The sequence below is a fragment of the Lonchura striata genome, chromosome 3 (genome assembly GCF_050655825.1).
Source record: "Lonchura striata isolate lonStrDom1 chromosome 3, ASM5065582v1, whole genome shotgun sequence".
Classification (NCBI taxonomy): domain Eukaryota; kingdom Metazoa; phylum Chordata; class Aves; order Passeriformes; family Estrildidae; genus Lonchura; species Lonchura striata.
This window is the reverse complement of record NC_140705.1, coordinates 81,502,777-81,515,988: the sequence shown is the minus strand read 5'-3', so window position 1 is coordinate 81,515,988 and position 13,212 is coordinate 81,502,777.

Sequence of the window (13,212 nt, the reverse complement as noted above, 5' to 3'; positions counted from 1 at the left end):
ACTGTGTGCCTCAGACCTCTTACCTCTCCTGAATGAGTACAGGGTTGTGTCCAGCCCAAATGGATGCTAAGATGCTTGGGAACAGGTATGGGTCTGGCATGGGTGATTTCTCATTCAGCTTTGGTCATCACCTGCTTCTCTCATTTTTCCTCCCAATTGGCTTCAGCTGATCATCTAAAGCCTACCAATCATGGCATAATTACTTAGATACTCCTCAAGTAGCTCTTTGGAAAGTACTACCCAACATAAGGATGGCAGAAAGATAGGCTGAAGCATATCCATTTCACTGGTCTCTTTTGGGTCCTTGTGCCAGAAAATAGCACCTTGGAGGTCTGGAGAAAAGAAACTAACCAGGGCTGACACACACGACATTCAGGACCTTCCCATGAAGTAGCTTAAAGATAGCAGTGAGATAGCACCCAATCAGAGACCAAGGTATTTGCAGGTTTGGCAGCAATCTGTGCCTATAGCTTTATTACTCCATCAGGGAGATGTGTGCTTGCTTTGCTCATGGTCAGGATGAATGAATTGCTTCACTGCTGTGCCAGAAGCTTGACCCTGACAGGCTGTGAGCACGTTTTATGGATCTGCATCTTCCCTGCAAGTGCACCAGCTTCAGACATGCCGTTAACTGGCATCAGAAGGCAATTTAGTTTTTCAATGCCATCAGCTCATTTAAGCTGTCAGATGCAGACCCTGTTCGTTCACCTTTGCAGTCTCTGCTGTCTGGTTTTGCCTTCCCAATCCAAGTAAATGCTTTGGCAGAGCATCATGTGGGGAGAAATAAGAGGTTCAGAATGGACAGCCCTGCCTACATGTCAAATCATTTAATTAGGCAAAGAGCTCAGTCAGACTGGGCAAATAAAATGTAATTATTGATTTAATTTAATTTGTGTATTGAAGGGACTCATCCCTGCTAAAATGGCAGCAACAGGAGAAACCACAAGTTTTGCCTACATGAAACCATGCTTAAGTCATGAACAGAAATACCAAGTGGTGTGAGCAGGACATCTCTGACTCTGAGCACCCAAAATACTGCACAAAGTTCATCTTCAGAGCACATAAGGATACATGTATTCTTATGTAAGCACTTGTATCACCAAATATGTCTGTGATTTAAAATGCTGGTAAATTATAATTCCCAGATATATGAGTCAGATCAACAGCTTTAATAAAGTGCTGCATTTTTCCTCAGGTCATAATTCAAACCCATACTCGATTCAGATAAAACTTCTGACACTTAATTTTTTTGTTGAGCACAAGTATGAAGGATTTGCTTAATAATGGTGGAGCACTAACACTGGCCAAGTGCACAGCAAGCAAATCCATTTCTTCTCAGTATTAGTAAAACTATTTGAAGCTTAGTTGGTCTTTTAAGTTCTTGGCTAGGCTCTCATTCTGCTGTGTGAATGAAAATAAAATTTAAAAACTCTAATGAAAAATTCCTGACAGATGTTTTGTGCCACTAAGCTGATACAGGTGTAATACACCATCTCACTAAAGCAAATTACTCTGGCTCTGAAAACTTGAGACATTTATACTTGATTCCAAATTTAAAAACCTTTGAAAATCACATTAGAAATAGAAACCTGGGAGTAAAACAAACCAAAGTCTGCGTAAGTTAGTTTTGGCAAAATTAGTAAAGAAAACAGAACAAAATAAAATGTGATCAAGGGAAGGGGAAACCCACAAACATAAAGGCATTTACAGTGTAATTTTTTAAAAGTAGATTTTCACCAAAACTAGTGCATAAACTCAAAACTTCATTAAAACATGAAGCCTGAAAGGGTTTAGTGGGTGAGGCTCTTATTTATTACGTGTGACTGTGACGTTAGTCCAGGTGAAGGCTGTAATGGAAACAGTTCCAAGATTTTAGTCCAGTTTCTTTGAAGGTTAACCCAACATCACAAACACATCAAGTCATATAACACCCATGGGCAAGGCCAGGGTTCCTTCCATCCAGAAAGCCCTAAGGCTGTATGGGCAATACCTATACTAACCTACAAGTAGTTTGTGGAACAGTGCCTCAGTAAACTTAGGTTAAACTATTATCAATAGTTTGGAAAAGATAAATGATCAATCTTCCAATGCATCTGTATTCAGCATGAAAAATATTCTCCAGGTGTGAATGCCTCAATATTTGCACAAACAAGTACCTGAGGCTACCTAATTTGCAGTTTACTACTGACTGCTGTGCACACTCATGTCACACATGAGGCAGAACATTAAAAAAATAAAGCAAACAACATATTTTTAGGTAATGTGCTAGAAACTCAGAATGGAAAAGAGGAAAGAGAGGAACTCAGCTGAGACAGGAAACTCAACCACATTCCAAAAAACCTGACAAGGTTTTTATGAGATGCTTAAGAGAAACTCCTCTCAAGAGGCCCCATAATGGGCCTGAACCAGCCTCCAAAATCCAAATATCTCACAAAATTCTTTGCATAAGCCTATTCCTAAATAAGGTAAAGGAGGGGGAAAGAAATCCCTGATTTTGATTTGGAAAAGAAGAAACATTTTCTTTCAAGATAGAAAATTTATGATATGCTACCTCTGTCTGTTGTTGCTTGGGAAAAATGCAGGGAAATTTTCTATTAACACTTTTATAACTTCACCTGGGTTAAATGAATTGCTACAGGCATTTTTTAAGGCTTGGCCACTGTGCACTGAGGGAACTGTCACACACATGTACACACAAAAAGCTGCATTACCTTATTATAGTGTATGCACCACAGCCTGAGCAATGTACCTACATTAAACACAATCCTTTGCTAAGGAGGTCTTTATTCCAATGTTTCAGGAAGGAAACCAGTCTCTTGCAAAGCATGCATTTCAGATTTCTAATTCAAGCTGTCAGGGGTGCTATTCTGTGTGCCCCCAGCTCTCCCTGGCCATGTTTTCTCTCATGTCCTGCACTAATAGCAGAGGGGATCCACTACTCCCACTTAGTACCTGGATACCTTGTCAGACACTGTGTATGGAGTCCTTAGGCCTTCTGGAAGCTGAAATGCTGATCGTGAAGCCAGTGAAATGTGCTGGGAGATAGAGCAAGACTCTGGGGCCAGTGAGACTTAACTCTGTTGGCTGCATGCATTTACCTCCCAATATTCATCAGTATGGGCCTTATCCTCAGTAGAGGTCCTAAAACCATGTCAGAACCTTTTCATGAGACAAGAGTAGTGTTATTATTTCTTCTGCATATACTGAATATCCTTTTTGGGAAAGGTGGGGGGAAGATTCTCATGTTTTCCACAGTTTTCACTTGTTAGATGAATCATGAGGAAACAAATACCTCTGCCAGGATCACTATGTGTCACACCTTGTGAAAATATGAACAGAAAATGCCTAGAGAAGCAGACCTGCAGGCAATGTAGATCTGCTAATAGCTTGTTTAAGAAGGGCTTAAACAGGTAACAGCATGGACATATCCACACTTCAGCAGTTATGACATGCTGAAATGCAGTAATTTAGGCAGGCAGAGAGCTCCATTACCTCCCCAGGTAGGTGTGTTGGAAAAAACACTTGGAGATTTGAGGGCTGAATTCAGGCAGCTGAAGTGGCAGGTGGGTGCCTCAGCTGATCCTCCCATGGTTTGCTAAATACAGAGTAGGAAGCAGACATTTTTCTGCATGACTGAAAGCGAAATTGTGCTGTTAGTAAAAAAAACCCAGACTGCTACAAGTCGTTGTGATTTCTGCCACAAGCCCAGGCAGCTGTATCTAGCACAACATTTAGGGACAGATTTATGGAACTCTGCCACTGCCCTCCATTGAGTGTGAGCTGCCCCACTGCTTATGCAGTAACATGGAACACATTCAGACTCCTCAAATATCCAACTCTAGATGTATTTTCCTGACCCATATTTCTCATCAGTGTGGCAGTCTTTGGCTCTGGTTTGTAAAAGCCAGCACCAGAAGAAACCATGTATTATAATTTTTTGTTCTGAATTTGTTGGATTATTTTCCATCTGTCAACACCAGACCCCCCTGCAAAGTATCAAGTTAGAAAGATTTCTGCTAAAAGTTGCCACCTAAATAAGCTACCACTAAATTCTGCTAATGGAGCATTTTTGCACGATGTATGAAAGACCCAGATTTGCCTGGTGGCTGAAACTGACTCAGTCTGGGTTTCCAGGCAAGTGCTGTCTGCCTGGGCTAAGTCAGCCTTAGGCTGAAGTAGGAGATCACACGATGATGCTGGGCTTTGGTTTGCATACACTCAGATTCAGCAAGTCCAGGGATACAGAGTATAGGCCCTACTAACAAATGCAGAATAACACATATCCTGAGGTCTTACATAATTCAGCAACTTTGTAAATGTAATGATCATTAATAAGTTGTACAGACATCCCTTGGATTTTATTTAGAATTAGAAATTTTCATAAAATTAGATAAAGACTTAGGTTGATTAGGACATTCAAAGACTGAGTAAAAAGACTTAGATTTGAAAACCAAATGCAATAGGCCATAGGCTCACTAATTCCTCAAATCACTTTCTCTGGAAATAAATAGCAAACATATCTGAAGTTCTAAACATTTCTGCAGTTTTAAAACAGAGGAGAAATTAATGTTATTTTAAAAGAATTTTTGATGATTTATGAACAAGAAATGGTGGCAGAATGGCACTTGTGTCATGGCCAGCACAGCATATGAGGGGAAAAAAGAGATTGCTGGGCACAGCATAGTTCTACCTCAGAAGTTCTCTGAGTCTTGAGAGGGCCCCCAGAGTTATCTTTCCCATAAAGCATTAGTTTGCTGTTATTGTAAAGTATTTATATTTTTTAGCATCTAATAGCAGTTATGCATTTGCTATTACACCTTTGTTGGAATTTTAATCTCTGCTGTTCTTAGACTGAACTATTGCTTTATTAGGCAATTCCAAATAAATTGCCTTAAAAAAGAAAATATCTTTTTCACAAGATTATTTTTTAAGAGAAAACAAATGCAGTTTTAAAAATGTTCTCTATGTTTCTAACCTCATTTTTATGTTTCCTTCCTTCAAACTAATTGCTCATTCCTGACCAGTTCTGTTTCCCAGTATTCCATCTGAACATCATTACTCTGGATATATTCAATCACCTTTTTACCAGCTCAGAAAGAGGGGCTAGTAACACATTATTTTCTCTAGCTCACTTTTATTCAAAGAAAAATAATATGTTACTATAGGGACACAATTTTTTTTTTTTTTCTGGCTATTGATGTTATCATCTGATATCCATCAATGAAACCTTTTATTCTGTACATATCGGTGTATAATTCAATTGTCTAGAGAAACAGTGTGAACTTTTAAAAATAATTAAAACACTGTACAAGCTTCTTTATAGGTGACAGCAAGTGAACGCCTTGTGCAATTAAAGTATCAGAGCTGGTTTGGTTTCATCCCAGATGTGCATAATTCCACTTCTCCCATAACTCTCTGAAGACCTCTGTTTGGCTCAGTATAGCAAGTCTATTAAAAAACTCCCCTGTGACATCCATGTTAGTGCAGAACTGCTTGGCTGCTAGAAGGAGTCCAGAGTTTGAATGTTTTCCTGTTGAATGCTAGGCTGTGACATCACCTTGTCCCATATCCTAATTTTCTGGTTTAAACTGCTCTGTTTTCCCATACTCCAGCAGTTTGTTAGGTCAGTAGAGAAATTTTTGACTCTTTCATCTGAAGTCTATCAAGAAAATATTGGTCATGTAGCATGAGGGGAGGGCTTTATTTTCTGAAGTCTGCCTCTCAGGGGAAGTTTATTGGCATATTTGAAGAACTGAGGATGTTTTTGTAGTACAGAAGCCAAACTGACCATGATAAGACCCTGTGGGGTGGGACACCAGGGTATTTTCTCTGTTTAGTTAAACTATCATATTTGTGAGTTGTTTAAAATAATGATTAGATTTTATTGAAGACTTGTGATTCTATTTTCTCCAGAGGCCAATAAATATGAGGGTCATCTTGGTCTACGAACAACTCATATTCCAACTCCAAGATCTAAACCAACCAAACAAAAAATTCCAAAATCTAAGACAATAGTTGAGATCCTAAAGATCTATAAATTAATAAGCTTTCTAGAATGAAGAGAGGGTGAAGTCTAGGAGAATAAATGACTTCCCAAAACAATGTGCTAAGCAAGCCAAGGTCAGACCCAAGGCTTGCTGAAGGCACTGAAAGGACTCTTTTCAGTTGGACATGAATCTAAGGACTCTGCAACATCCAATAGCACCATGAAATATGGGCAACTATGACTCAAATGTTATGACATATTATGGGGTCATTTGCACACAGGATATTTGGAAGGACTATCTACTTTATGGAAAGCAACAACAAAGAAATTCAATTTTATATATATGAGACTATCTTGACATAAGTCTGTGGTGTAGCAGAAGTGACCAGTGGCCAGTGGCAATCATTACTTGAACAGTAATAGGAATCCTTGTTTTAGTTTGTCTCATCAACACAAACAGAGCCCACAAATACATAGGGCAAAACTACTACCAAATTCCTGTCTTTCCTTGCTGAATAGATGCTTGTATGGTGTGTGGAATAGGTACAGCAGTATGTTGTGCACACAACCACTGTGCTGAGACTGCTACCCTGTTGAAACATGCTGTTCACTATGTAGCTACCATACAGCTAATATTCATGCTAAACACTACTCCTGTTGGAAACAACCTTCCATGTTTGTGACAGTAACCAAAAGAATTACAAATTCCATATACTTTGAATCTGAAATACTCCACAATTTACAAAACTATTAGTTTCACCATTTCCAGGAAGTCTGCTCTGTTTTTTCCCATTGGCTGACGTGAATGACTTTCATTTCCATCTAACCCATGTTGTTTTCTTGTGACAGACACAGAAACTTCTCTAACCTGTAGCAAAGATTGTACTCATCTACATATGTAAAATATGGAAACAGAAATGAAGTATGCTCTATAATACTTTGCTAGCTGTATGTTGGATCTTTTCTTGTGCTAAGCTTCTCTGTTTCTGTAGGACCTCAATTTCACTCCAGTTGTGTATCTGCTTTAAAGAGTCATATAAATAGACATCCTCTGGTGTGGAGAGGAGGGGATGCAGTTGATGGGATTTTGACCAAATCATCCACAATTAAGAAAGAATTGTGTGTGGTTATGACATAACAGAATAAATTTGTGGGTTTAGATTTGTAGTATTAGTCTAAAAACCTTTCTCTAATTATGAATGTTTTAAAAGTCAACCTATTAAAAGTTTTAATTTTGCAATATCTTACTCAAAACAAAATTGGAAACCTAAATATTTCAATCTTAATTCATGAGCACCCATCTGCTACTCTTGACTATTAACTAAAAATAGACAATGATATTAGGAAAAGACAATTATTTCTCAGGACTTTTTTGTTTTGGAAAATGGAACTTTCATAGTGTTCTAGGGTATTTTTGCTACATATGCTATGTAAAGGATGGTGAGAAATATAACTTCAAGCACTAGGGTTTTTTCAGTCCTAGAGCTGAGGGATCAAGCAGCCAGCCAAGAAACACCACAGAGGAATATGTTGAGGGAGTAGCAGTTCAGGTAGATGGTTTGGCATGTTTCCTTCTCTTGCAGTGCTGAATTCCATAGGCCTGCACTTGCCAGGACTCAGTGCAACCTTCTGTATATGTTACAGCCCGATGGGGCTCCCAGATTCACAAGACTCACACACCAGAAACCTGTGAGCAATGCTGCAAAAAATGTAACTCTCTGAAAACCAGATGCAGCCTGCAGCAGCAGAAAGGCTGGTATTGGTATTCTCACAGTATGCCCAGAAAATCCCACCCCATCAGCATTTTAAGAAACCTTTTCAGAGTCTCCTATAAATTATGATTTTTCTGGAACAATATGCCTTTCATGGAGTTGGATAGGTTTTGTCACAAAATGTAAGAGAAGTTTTCATTTTCTTTTAAAATGCTTTAGAAGTTCTGCAGTAATTTGTTTAGGTCAGTTTCTGGCTTTATCCTTATCTAATTTTGTGAAATGCATTCATCAAGGAAATAATTCGTTAATGGCAGTAGCCTTTAGCACAGGCCTAAATGAGGAAGTCTGGGTTCCCTGTTGCTGATGATGGCAGTACATAGGAAATCCCTGCCCAATCCTCCCACCCAGTACTTGGCATAGACATGGTCAGAGAGCAAAAGATCAGAGCCTGGGGAAGTGCTATATTGAAGGTGATTACGATTTATTAGGGCTATACACAAACAAATCCTCTGCACTAATTAGGGAGGTTGGAAGAGGAGGGGGTAAATTGCAGCTGAAAAAGAAGACAGGAAAGTGAACTGATAAAAAGTCTCCCTGACCAGCAGCTTGCAGGCACTGCTGTCAACACTGCCTGTTTTCTGTCCCATGCTGAACTACCAAGTTAAAATCAATGCTGTCCATTGTGTGTCATGGTCTCAACAGGACCATCGTTTCAGCTGTCATCTCTAGAGACTTCATTCAACAGGAATGAGCTTGAGCAATACAAAGACAGAGGAACAATAGGAACATTCCGCAGAATTCTTGAAAAGTTCATCCAGAAGAAGTGACAGGCTGTGCGGCTTTAAATTACTTGTACGTTGTCTCTGTAAAGTTCTCTGCTACAGGGAAGGATCAACAGAGCAAAAAAATCCTTTATCAGACTATTTCCTTTGGCATCTAAATATTCCTTTGTCTTATATTTGGAGTGACAAAACCAGGTTTTCCTGCTTTCCCTGGATCTCAAAACTCTCTGTGATGGAAAATTGTCTTGTTTAATCTTTTCACAGTGGCTTACTTGGTCTTTGGCTTTGCTGGCTCACTCCTGCTTCTATAGTCTCCATCTGTAAAGCACACTCAATGTAGCAACTGTCTTAAATTTTGTCCACTGTTCTTGTTACTAGGAACATGATTTCATTGATGAATGTTTATAACACAGCTTGAGGAATTTCATCCTCCCCCGATAAACTGTGTAGGAGATTGCCTTAATGGACAAAGAAAAATGTCTGCTGGACTTTAGCCAGAAGCTTGGACTTGCTTTTAAAGAAGAAGAAAATACAAGTATAACCTTTTGTTGCTGTGTACAGAAGACATATTTTAAAAAACATTCACCTCTCTTCTCACAAAATAAAATGGAACAAGTGAAATATTTATGTGTTTTTCACTATTTCCTGTCAAATTGCTTCATTGTGACAAGTTTAATTCCACTTCTTGATCAAATGTCTTACAGGGCTGCACTGCTCTATTTTCTCCAACAAATACCTCTAACTGGGAAAATAAATTACAGATGACTGCAAAAAAATGAATACAAAGTTATGAGAAGAAAAAGTGACCATATGCTTCATTCACAGGTGTAAGGAATCTAATTTGAAACAGCAAATCGAAAGTTAAAGCCCAGTTGTAACTTCCCTGAATAGTTTACTTTAGCAAGGCTTGGAATATGAATTCAGCAAAGCCATGATGTTAATTTGATTTATGCTTGTTCAGTTTATTTAATCAGGGCCTGAATAAAGACTTTGGGGTTTGAGCTGTTCTGAAGGCTACGTGAGACTGGATGTTCCTGTGCTTAAGTTAAATTCCCTGTAGAGCAGTTTCTAACCTCTGCTGAAGAGAAGCAGAATCACCCTGTGTTGTCTGGGTTATCTGTTGTGTTGCATTTATGGTAAAGGACATGTATGTGCTATATTTCTCTGCTTGCTGAAATAATCTGCAGATGCCTAGCCATTTTAAAGAGCTTCAAACAGGACGCAAGCATAGCTGAGATAGCAGCCAGAATGCACTAACGCCTTTCTCTCACTTTCCTTATTGAGCTGTCAAGAAGCCCAGAAAGCATGTGAACTGCCGAAGGAGAAAGCCAAGTAAGCCTGCAGGGGAAGCAGGCAGCTTGGGATCCTGCCTGGCTTCTCTCACAGCCAATGTGCTACTCAGAAACCTGTCAATTACAGTTTGGATTTTTTTTTTTTTTCCCAGTGGAGAAATTTGCTGTCAGAAATTTCCAGCCAGCTCTGCTCTGTGCTGCTACTGCTGCTCCAAGTGGGAAAGCCAAAATAGCCCAGAGAGCATCACACAGGGAAGGTGCAGGGCCTTGGGAGCCCTGGCATGACAGCAGGTCTGCAGTCCTGGCTGGAACAATCCAACCACGAATGCATTTCTGAAATGTCAGATGTTCCCTCCAGAATTACGTATGCATATTCACTCTAGTGTGACCGCCAAAACAGTGTGCGTGCCTTGCCAGGGACTTCAAAGGCTTTTGTACAACACTGTAGTCCTCTGATAAAAAGCTCTGCTTCTTATTAGAGTCCTAGTCCTGGTCAATATTCTTTGAATTTAAGAGGAATGTGAATTCTTCTGGATTTGGGGTGGGGTGGGGTTTTTTTGGCATAAAGAAGGATGTACTTTTTCACAAATTAAACTGTTTGATAACTTATAATTTTGACCTTGCCTGTCTGAAATAGCCAAGCTGGACAATGGTGTCTATTTGAAGTATAGAGAACTACAAAAATTACTGGTTCCAAAACTATTACCACTGAAGCTGGACTATTCAAATGAATTGGGACAGTGCTCCCAATGGGTAATATTGTGGAAGTGTTACTATGACTGGCTGGCTTAGCTTATACAACAAATCAATTATCATGTTATTTTCTTAAATAATAACTCTCCATGTACTAACTTTTTCCATGAAAATTATAATGAAATGTGATGAAAATATCTTCTTAGTGCACTAAGTTAAGTTTTTTACCTTCTCATGGTATTTAGAAGTAGATATTAGTAAATGAAGTAGGAGTTAAATAGTAACTTGACTGGTTAACTAAAGTGCCTATGGTTAACTAAAGATGCTGTTTTCTAGCTCAGTTTGAACTAATTTTTATTATGCATTAAAGTTGAACAGTGATTGTGGTCTTAGAACCATCACAGATAAAGATGGCCATTGCCTCAGAACAAATAAATATCAAAAAAAAAAAAAAAAAAAAAAGGAAAGAAAGATGCAGATAAGTAAAAATGCATTGAGAAACTCGTGTTTGTTTATAAATACTGGCCAAGCTTGTTTGCTGCACCAGACGGCTGTTCAGTACAACTCTTGAGGAGAAGGCAGCCAAGATAAGCAGGGAAGTCACCACAGCTTTGTGATATTCTGCTCATCCTCCTGTTTCAGTTCAAAATAGATTGCAGGACATTTTGCCAAAGGTTGCAAATTAAGTCACCCTTTTTACTACCAAAGAGATACTGAGTATCACATGGGCTGGCCTCCCATATAATGCAATCCAATATGCGCCTCAAATAACTTCCATGACAAGGATGTCTTGCAAGCAGCAGAGGTCAGTATACCTTAGGCACGTAAAGAGCAAGACTGAAGTCTACAGCTTGAAGCAGCTGGACAGCTACTGACGCTGAACTTGAAGAGTTGTTCCCTTTTCAAGGGGCCTTTCTCCCCAGAGAAGTTACAGAAAACTATGTACCCTGGTGACACATGTAAATTTAGGAGGTAGGAATCCAGGTCATGACCATTTTTGTTGCAGAGACAAACTGTCTTGGCATTTAAAATTTTATAGATACTTTCTCCACCTTCTTTGCTTCTATCTTTACTTTTTATTTGTGGTTATTCTACTTCCGAGCATCTGTTCTACTGCTTCCATCTATCTTTGAGGTTTTTTTTTTTTTTTTTGGTTGGTTGGTTTTTGGTTGGTTTGGCTGTTTTGGGATTTTGGGTTTTTTTTAAGACTCAAAGGACATAACACTCTGAGCTGAATTTTTCTTATCAAGGGACAATTTACACATACAGTCATTCAGATCTACACTAGAAACGAGAGCATATAGTACAAATATATGCTGCTCTCTTAACTAGTCCTGAGATACCTGATATCAGATGTCTGCCTCTGGTACAGGTACAGGATGCAAGGTATTGTCTTTCTCAATTTGAATATTCTGTACCCTTTCTCCTATGACAATTGCAATCAGCGATGCACTTCCATAAGATGAGCCAAACCTTTTCTCCTTCAGCTCCTGGCCACACGCTCCTGCCTTTTTTTCTCACAAAGTGCTTTGCCTTGAGCTGATTCAACCCAGCAACCTGGCAGACCAGCGGCAACAAAACCGCGGTTTTCTCAGCCAGAGCAGTGAGCTGAGCTATCTAACGAATGCTGGATTCAGCGCAAGGAAGGATATAAAAGTAGTGCTTCGAATGGCATCAAGAACCCGTGGCACGCAGCTGCCACCCGATCTCTCCAAATGCGCCGCCGGCCTCTGGAAAGAGACGGCGAGAGAACGACCCGCCCTGGCGGCCGCGGCGCTCGGCCGCCACCCAGTGGTGCCGCTGGGTGAGGCCGCGCCTGAGAGTGCCTGGGAAGGCGGAGGGCCGGATGGCAATCCCCCAGGGACAGTGGCCCCTGTGGCTGCCGGGCGGCTCCCAGAGCCTGCGGTGTGTGGGGAGGTGCTAGGGGACGCGGTGGGCTCCGCACCCCTCCTGCCCCAGAAGTTCTCACGCCATGTGTGGCGCAGTACGCGGTGTGGCTCCTGTCCCCTTCTGTCCCGAGGGGCCCTGTCCCCCCACGGTCCCTCTGAAACCAGGCAGCGACGCTGCTTCTCACGCTCCGATGCCAGGCTGTTATGTAACCCGGCTCCTCCGACGGCTTGTCTTGGCTGCCTTCTCCTCTAGAGTCTGCAGGCTGTGCCTGCCCTTGCCTAGCACGGACCGCCTCGCTTTTGCGCCAGGTGTGTGCTTTGGCACGGGTATCCCTTGTCCATGCCCGGGCCCTGCTGCCGCGTGGGAGCCCGGCTGCCCTGCCCCAGCTCCGGTGGCAGCAGCCCTGGCAGGAGGTGGCTGCGGGGCCGGGCAAACCCCGGCCCTGGCAGGAGGTGGCTGCGGGGCCGGGCAAACCCCGGCCCTGGCAGGAGGTGGCTGCGGGGCCGGGCAAACCCCGGCCCTGGCAGGAGGTGGCTGCGGGGCCGGGCAAACCCCGGCCCTGGCAGGAGGTGGCTGCGGGGCCGGGCAAACCCCGGCCCTGGCAGGAGGTGGCTGTTGTGCTTTGGCGTGAGGTGAGGAGACGGCGGCAAATGGCGAGGCGGTGTGGCCGTGAAGCAGGTGCTGTCCTCAGGACGGTGTATGGCCTCGGCCAAATCCTGTGGGCCAGGTGTGCCTCAAACCAGCCCAGCAAAAGCTCTGTGTTGGGAGGGAACCAGGCTGGTTATAGGGAGCCGCTGGATCCATGCGTTGCCTTGGTGGCAGCCAGTACCTGACTTTTGCCCTGACCTCCTTGGCCT